Genomic DNA, 7,325 nt, shown 5'->3' with positions numbered 1-7,325 from the left:
AAATATCATTAGTAGTATAAGCAAGTAGGGATCGTTCTATTCCGGGGATTGAGGGTACACCTGTCATTGTAAGACAATTAGACAATTAAACAATTAAAATAAAAACAAAGTATAACAATTACACATATAAACACTATTTACGAATTTAGGGGGGTTTTAGGTTTTGAATTTCGAAAATTGAAAGAAAGAATGAAAACTAAGTATAAACAAAAACACAAATACAAGAATGAAACGTAAGAATCAAAGATCAAAACTAAGTTTATAATTGAATTCGACTTAACCTTACAATTGTTCTTCCAAGTCATGTGATAGGAGTTGATTATGTGAAACGTTAGAAAGCAAACGATTTCCCATATTTTACTTTTCAATGCTAATTAATCTAAGTGAAAGCACAACACTACTACAAATATTACCTATAAGGACACCCTACAAGGACATCTTTTAATTGAAGTGTCCTCAAAACCTTTTAAGGACGAGCGGGAAAAAAACAGGGCAACAGAAGCCCCTTTTTGGCCAAAATTAAACTTCCCCACACAAAGGTGCCCTTTTTTTGGGCCAAAAGTTAAACTTTTCACACTCCCGACCTCCTTTCCCTCTCCCTCTCCTTCTTTCTTTGCTCTCATCTGCCATCTCTTCCTCATCGAACAAACCAAATTGTGGAGCTCAGATTCTTTAGCTCTGAGCAAAAAAAATCCACTCACCACGGATGGGTAATTTTCTCTCCTTTCGATCTGTCTATGGCTTTTTCATTGTGCTTTTTCCAAAACAGAAGATTTGGGAAATTTATCAGAGCTGACAGTCTCATCTCTCTCTCTCTCTCTCGTTGATTTTAACACCCGTTGATCTATAGGTTTTTCCAGTCCTTCCCTTCAATTCCAGTGATTCAAAATTTTGTTGTGTGTGTGGCTGTAAATTCGATATAGGGATTTAATTGGGAAGGAGTTGTTGGAGAAGGAGGTGACGAAGGCTGCAGAGCCGCTGTTGTCTCGCACACTAACCCCATGAACCCAAGACACCCATTTCTCCAGAACGCACTCAACTTCTTCTTCACCAATCGTTCGCTGCCGCTTTAGGGCTCGCTGTCCCTTAACGACACTCCGGCCTCCGTCGTTGATTCCAAGAGCGGTGTGTTGTTTCCCTCGGTCTTGGCCAGGACTCGGCGACTTCTGGGAATTGGGTTGAGGAGAAAACGCGTGCTGGGGTTGTAGAACATCGATTTGTATTCATATGGTATCATATTTCTCTTCCCTCCTAAATTTTGTTTCTTTTTGTTGTTGAATTTTTCAAAGTTGTATTGGGTATTTGGGTAAGCTACACTATCAGCTCATTCGCTCAGTGTGTAAAGTAGTCAAATTTTGCTTGCTTATTAGATGTGTGTATATATATATATATGTGTGTGTGTGTGTGTGTGTGTGATTTTAGCTTGTGCTAACTATGTGCGTAATTGGGGAATGTCAGTAGAAATCTGTACTAGCTTTAGATCACTTAAAGTAATGTAATGGGTTGGATCACAAATTGGATCAGAGAGGGTTTTTTTGTTATGTTTGGCTTAGAAATCACAACTTCATGACCAGGAGCTGTCGGATCCATTGAAATTACCAGGAACAAGAAGTCAAATTGATTTATGGTTATTATATTGCAGACCTAAGTACCTCAGAGTTGTAAATAGACTTCAGTTTCAATATTCTCGAATTCACGTATTGTCTGTATGGTTTATTTTTATGTAAATATAGATAAAATGTGTATTGTTTGCTCATAAAATCATAAAAGACGATGAAGATTATATATTTTTATTCTCAAGTTTATATTAACTGTGGTGAATAAGTAACCTCTTAAGAGGATTTATGGGAATTGTATGGATTTTTGATTTTATGTTTATGGATTGATTGACAGGTATCTAAACAGATAGTGAAAGACATGACGACTGCGAAAGGTGGTAATGAACAAGGTGGTACTCAGATTTTTGGCCCATCCCAAAAGTACTCATCAAGGGACATTGCATCCCATACAACTCTAAAACCCAAGTTAGTTTCTGTTGTTTTTATCAGCATTGCTGCATATCATTGATTTTGAGGCACTGCATACAATTTTGAAAGCCATGTTTGCTTAACTATATACAACGCTGCATATGTTTATTCTTCTTTCTTTTTTGAAGATTGCGATATTCTGTCTGAAATGTCATCTTTGTTTCAGTTCATTTGTTAACTTTTGTGCAAGTAAGTTGTCCTTGGATGCTGAGTTTTGAACCTTTCTTTTTGATGGTTTGTACAAACAGAAAGGACCGAAAGGACATCCAGGAAGAACTGCAGAAAAGAAACCTCCAGGAAGAGTTGGAAGACCATGAGAGGAGGCATTTTTCATCAAAGGATAAATATAGTTGTATGATATCTTTCCCTTACCTTTTTTATTTTTGTTGAAGTCATGGATTTTGATCTCAACCCTTTAGTCAGGGTTTGGTGTCAGTTCAATTCTATGAGGATGTGATGTTATTTCTTCATGCTTTCTAATTGTTATGTGCATTGTGCAGATGACAGAGATCGCAGCAGGAGAGGGAGCCAGCTTTTGTTGGAAAGTGTGTATCCCAGCTCCTTAAATCATATTTTAATGTAAAAATTCCTGCAAGTAATTGCTCAGTCTAATAATACTGAAATTGTTACTAAATAGGGATAAGAAGGGACACTGAAGACCGCGTTATACCACGTAATGTAGATGCTGATGATTCTGATCTGGAAGTCAAAAGTGATGATGACAGGTTAGTATTACCAGATATATGTGAATCAGACTTTACACATGTTTCCCCTTGAATTCTTATCTTTGATATTAAATCATCACGTGAAAAAAATCAATTGGTAAATATGTCACTTGTCCTGGTGTTCTCTTCTCTTTAAAAAAACTTTTGATTTCTAAGGTGAATGGCCTTAATCTCAATAACTAGACACCTTGAAGATAATCTGGATGATTGGCTTGCAGAGGGATTGGAGGATTACCTGGATGATGACTACTTAGTTTTTGACTGCCCAGGTATGCATACGAGCATACGTGTTCCATTGTCTGTATCTATTATCATGCATCAGTTGTTGAAAGGTTAGGTATGCAATGCTAGTTGTTACATTGCAACAAAAATACCAAACTACTGGCTGATTGGTAGTTCATATGCTTTCCATAATACCTGGCAAGGGTGGTAACCAGTAACATTATATGCAATTCCTATTTAGCTCAACAGTTTTATTTCCTTTTGATTTTCTTCTTTTGATCTTAATTTCTTTCTCTCGATTTAGATATCTAATGTTTATACTCTAGAGTAGGGTGATTTACAGTACTTCTAGCAACTACAGAATGCTCTTAACTTTTAAATAAAATAAAACTAGTCCTGCGGCATGTGATTGCAATAGGTGTTGCAGATACAAACATTTTCAGTTGTTGTTGCCAGAAGCCTTTTGATTGTTGAAACATTGAATTTACACTTCTTTTTTTTTACACTGCTGAATGTGTCTATTGAGTTTGTGCTCACAAACTTCCACTTTTTTTGCAATGTGTAAATCTATGCCCTTTAACTTTTGATTAATAAAGATCATATTGAAGGATTTCAAAATTTCTCCAAAACCCCCTTTCTCAACTCACAAATATAGATGAAAAAGTGATAATGTGATTTCTTATCCATGTTGTGGATGAAGAGGAGTCATGTGAAGGCTCCTGCTTCTCTTTTATAAGGCAATTGTGTGATGCATAGAAACTTTCGGTGAATGTAATTTTGTTAGAGCTGCTTTGTGTTCGAGAAGTGTGGAAGTAATTATGTTTTGGATATGACTACTCTGACTATTAGGAGGGCTCTTCTAAGAGAGGTAATTATGATTCTATTGTCAAATTGATATGAATTGACATTGTATCTGTCTACCTTTGAACATTCTTGCTTAATTTGACTTGCAGGTTGACCCGGTAGTGTATAATATGCTTCATGAAGATCTAGGTAACGAACATTGCCTTCATTTCTTCTTCAACACTGCTAGATATAAGCTTATGTCCTAAAGATAACTTGTGGCTATTTTTGAGACATGCGTTTGTGGCTTTTTCTTTAATTATGCATATACTTGTGCAGGTTCAAAGTTTGTTAGTACTGATGGCAGTACAGGCAGCAAGGTCTCATCATTTTCAACAAGTCTTCTAGGATGGTACTTTCATTTTGGCATTTGCTTCTGGCAAATCTAAGTTTAGCATTTTCATGTAAACTGTAATTCCTCTTCAGTTCATGATTGACATATAACGTGTGTTCAGACTTTACACTTTAGAAATTTTTTTGGTATATGTATGGATATGATATTCTGGTTAAGTTAATAATGCATTTAGTGGTGTATTTTGAGCTGTGTATAATTGGAGGAAGATTTCTTTTATTAATTTTTTTTTTTGTATTCTTTACAAGTTTTAAGGACACTTTTTTAACGTCCTCTATTACCTTTATTAAGTGTCCTGTTTTAGTTTTAAGGACACATATGAGTAATTTTTTTGTGTCCTCTCAAGGATTTAAGGACACCATTTCTAGAGCTTTTAGGACACAGTTTGTGTGTCCTAGTATAGAAAAGAGGACACAGTTTCTAGAGCTTTTAGGACATTGTTTAGGTGTCCTCTTATGGATTTAAGGACACCATGTCCAGGGTTATTAGGACACATAAATTGTGTCCTCGTATAGATAAGAGGACACATTTTCAGTGTCCTTATTTGAGACTTACGATGACACCCGGATAGAGGACTCTTTTAAAGAGTCCTTGTATGTATTTAAGGACACGGTTTAGGTGTCCTTAAATCATGTTATTGTAGTAGTGAAGACTAATCCTATCAAACATGCATTCATGCTCTAGAAAGCTAGACAATCATAACATGTTTAACGCATGAAACACATAGAAAGGCTATCAACTCAAGTGTGCAACTTAGTATGAAGAAGTCCACCTAATTGCAATCCTTTTCAATTGAATTCGATTTTTGTCTAAAACCTTTACTACTTTCGATTCAAGTTCACAAAACAATAAGTTGAATCATGTTCTTAAATCTAGCACCACTCATACATAAACCCTAAAAGTTTCAAACCAATTAAGATGAACATACAAGAGATATCAATTAAGCAAATACAATCGAACAATCACACAAAAGCAACGTTGGAATCACAACATAAGAATCGAAATCTTCATTCAATCATAAAATTTCAGATTTAAACTTTGTTCAAACATCAATGTTAACTAGAACAACTTCTAACGAAATCAAACAAGGAAAATCAAAAGTGATTACAAGAAAGAAGGTTGAATTACACCGTGAATGGAGATGGTGATGAAGAACTTGAATGATGAACTAATGAAACTCGAAAGCAAGCTTCAAAACTTCACGGCTTCAAGGTGGAATGGGAGAGATGCTCACGGCTTCTTCTTGCTTCTTCATTCCTTGCTTGAAAACGCAGAAGATGAACTAGAGAATGGAGAGAGCTTTTGCGTATAAAGTGATTTCTGAATTAGGGGATGATGTCTGAGACGTCTAGGATGAAGAGTATATATAGGGGACGGCAATACTTTGTCTCCAAGCCGTGATTTTTCTTTTTATTTTCCAAGGAATTAATTTAATAATTCCACATAGCTTCCACCAATGAAAAATTGCCAAGAAAGCCCTAGTGTGTCATCCAACCAATCACAAAATTCCAAGATGATTCCCTAATATATTCTTGCCGAAATTGCATGAATATATTCTGATTTTTTCTCTTTTATTTCGGCCAAAATACCTTTAGGGAATATAGGAATGAATCTAGACGCCTTTTGAGCCGTTTCTTGATGTCCACATTTTTTTCTTTCCATAAACTCCACCCTAGAAAATCTCTTGGCGTAATCTTTTATTTTCTTCTTGATTTTCTCGCCAACTTCTCTCTTCCCCTTGGTATTTCACGGCAAAACCTCTCTAGGGTTTACTCTTTGCGTCACAAACCCTAATTCCATGGGCTTTTATGGGCCTTGATCCATTTTGCCGAAAATCCAAGTCAATCCATAGAGTTCTTGGGCCTTGTTGCGTCAACTTCAAGCCTTTTCATCCTCCAACGTCATGACACTTCATTTTTCCATTTCTTTTTCATGGTTGCGTTGGAAACTTGCTTGGTAAGCCTTCCTCCTTTTCGCAGGGTTTCCTGGTTGGAACAGGAAAGCTTATTTCTTCATTTCTGCTCATTTGTGTGGCCCTTTGTGTCTCATTTTTGTTCCCCTTAACGTTCGCAAGCTCCTCTTTCCATTCGTGAGTTCATTTCCACTTTTTAGCTCCGAGGTCCTGAAAATAGAAACTATCACTAAAAATAGAAACTTTCCTAAAATGAAAAATAGAAACTTTCTAATAATGAAAAATAGAAACTTACTAAAAGTGAAAAATAGAAACTTTCCTAAACTAAAAATGGAAACTTGCTAAAAATGAGAAATAGAAACTACAAAAAATGGAAACTTTCTACAATAAGGAACTTTCCCAATCGAAGAATGGAAACTTTCCTAAACAGGGATTTTTCAAGGAAATAACGCAGGAAGTGTAGGGAAATGGCAGTTAAAACGTCGCATTAAAATGCTCCTATCATAGCTCGCTGCTTAGGCCAATCTAGTCTGTATTATGGATGGCCTTGGTTATTTTGGTAGCAGAAGTTTGTGGTTCAGATAGAGTTTGCTAGGTTTTCATCTGCGTCTTCACTCGTGAATTTGTTGCACGACATCATCGGTCATATCTAGGTTACCAATTAGTCAAGAGTGGAGTTTGTTGTTCTTCTTGGTGGTGGCTTCTTCGATGTTCTATTCATATCACAGATGGTAAAGCAATTCTTTGGCAGTCAACTGTCGAGAGCAAGGGTGGTGTTGCAAGGTGGATTATGACCTTCTTATAGATCCGAGTGATGATCCCGATAGGTGTCTACGACGACACAATTGGCAGTTCCGATGTCAACAGTTCAAGTAAAACACAGTCTCTTTTCCCTTAGAGAAAATGTTGATTTTGGATTCATGTTACCAATATCAATTCTTGATTTAGGAGGAACAATTGACTTTAGGCTCAAGAAACTGGTGTACGATGACTAAATAGGTGTTTCGGTCAATGGCTCAAGCTACCCGCAATATTTTCTCTTAGAAGAAACATTGACTTTGGGGTCAAGTAACCAACATCAATCATTAATCTAAGAAAAACCTTTGATTTTAGGCTAAAAAGAATTTAGGTAATCCTTACCCTACGAGGAATAAATATTTTTTTCCTTGGTTGGCCCATTTCGGCTAAATTAGGCTTAACTTACCTAGATCACTACTTTGAGAGCATCGTTGTTCTGTGTTGAA

General features: G+C 36.2%; 2 long non-coding RNA genes across 2 annotated transcripts; both read left to right on the top strand.

Moving 5' to 3' along the window:
- Positions 1 to 539: 539 nt before the first annotated feature.
- LOC133708334 (uncharacterized) lies at positions 540 to 1,928 on the top strand. The gene is made up of 3 exons (XR_009845760.1): positions 540 to 710; positions 851 to 1,230; positions 1,894 to 1,928. It is a non-coding gene; the product is annotated as an uncharacterized LOC133708334 (long non-coding RNA).
- Positions 1,929 to 3,629: 1,701 nt separating this feature from the next.
- Positions 3,630 to 4,351, top strand: LOC133708433 (uncharacterized). Its single transcript, XR_009845834.1, has 2 exons — positions 3,630 to 3,967; positions 4,097 to 4,351. It is a non-coding gene; the product is annotated as an uncharacterized LOC133708433 (long non-coding RNA).
- The last annotated feature ends 2,974 nt before the right edge of the window (positions 4,352 to 7,325 follow it).

The sequence above is a fragment of the Rosa rugosa genome, chromosome 5, assembly GCF_958449725.1.
Source record: "Rosa rugosa chromosome 5, drRosRugo1.1, whole genome shotgun sequence".
NCBI lineage: Eukaryota > Viridiplantae > Streptophyta > Magnoliopsida > Rosales > Rosaceae > Rosa > Rosa rugosa.
The sequence above is the reverse complement of the archived record's forward strand: the minus strand, read 5'-3'. Positions and strand labels throughout refer to the sequence as shown.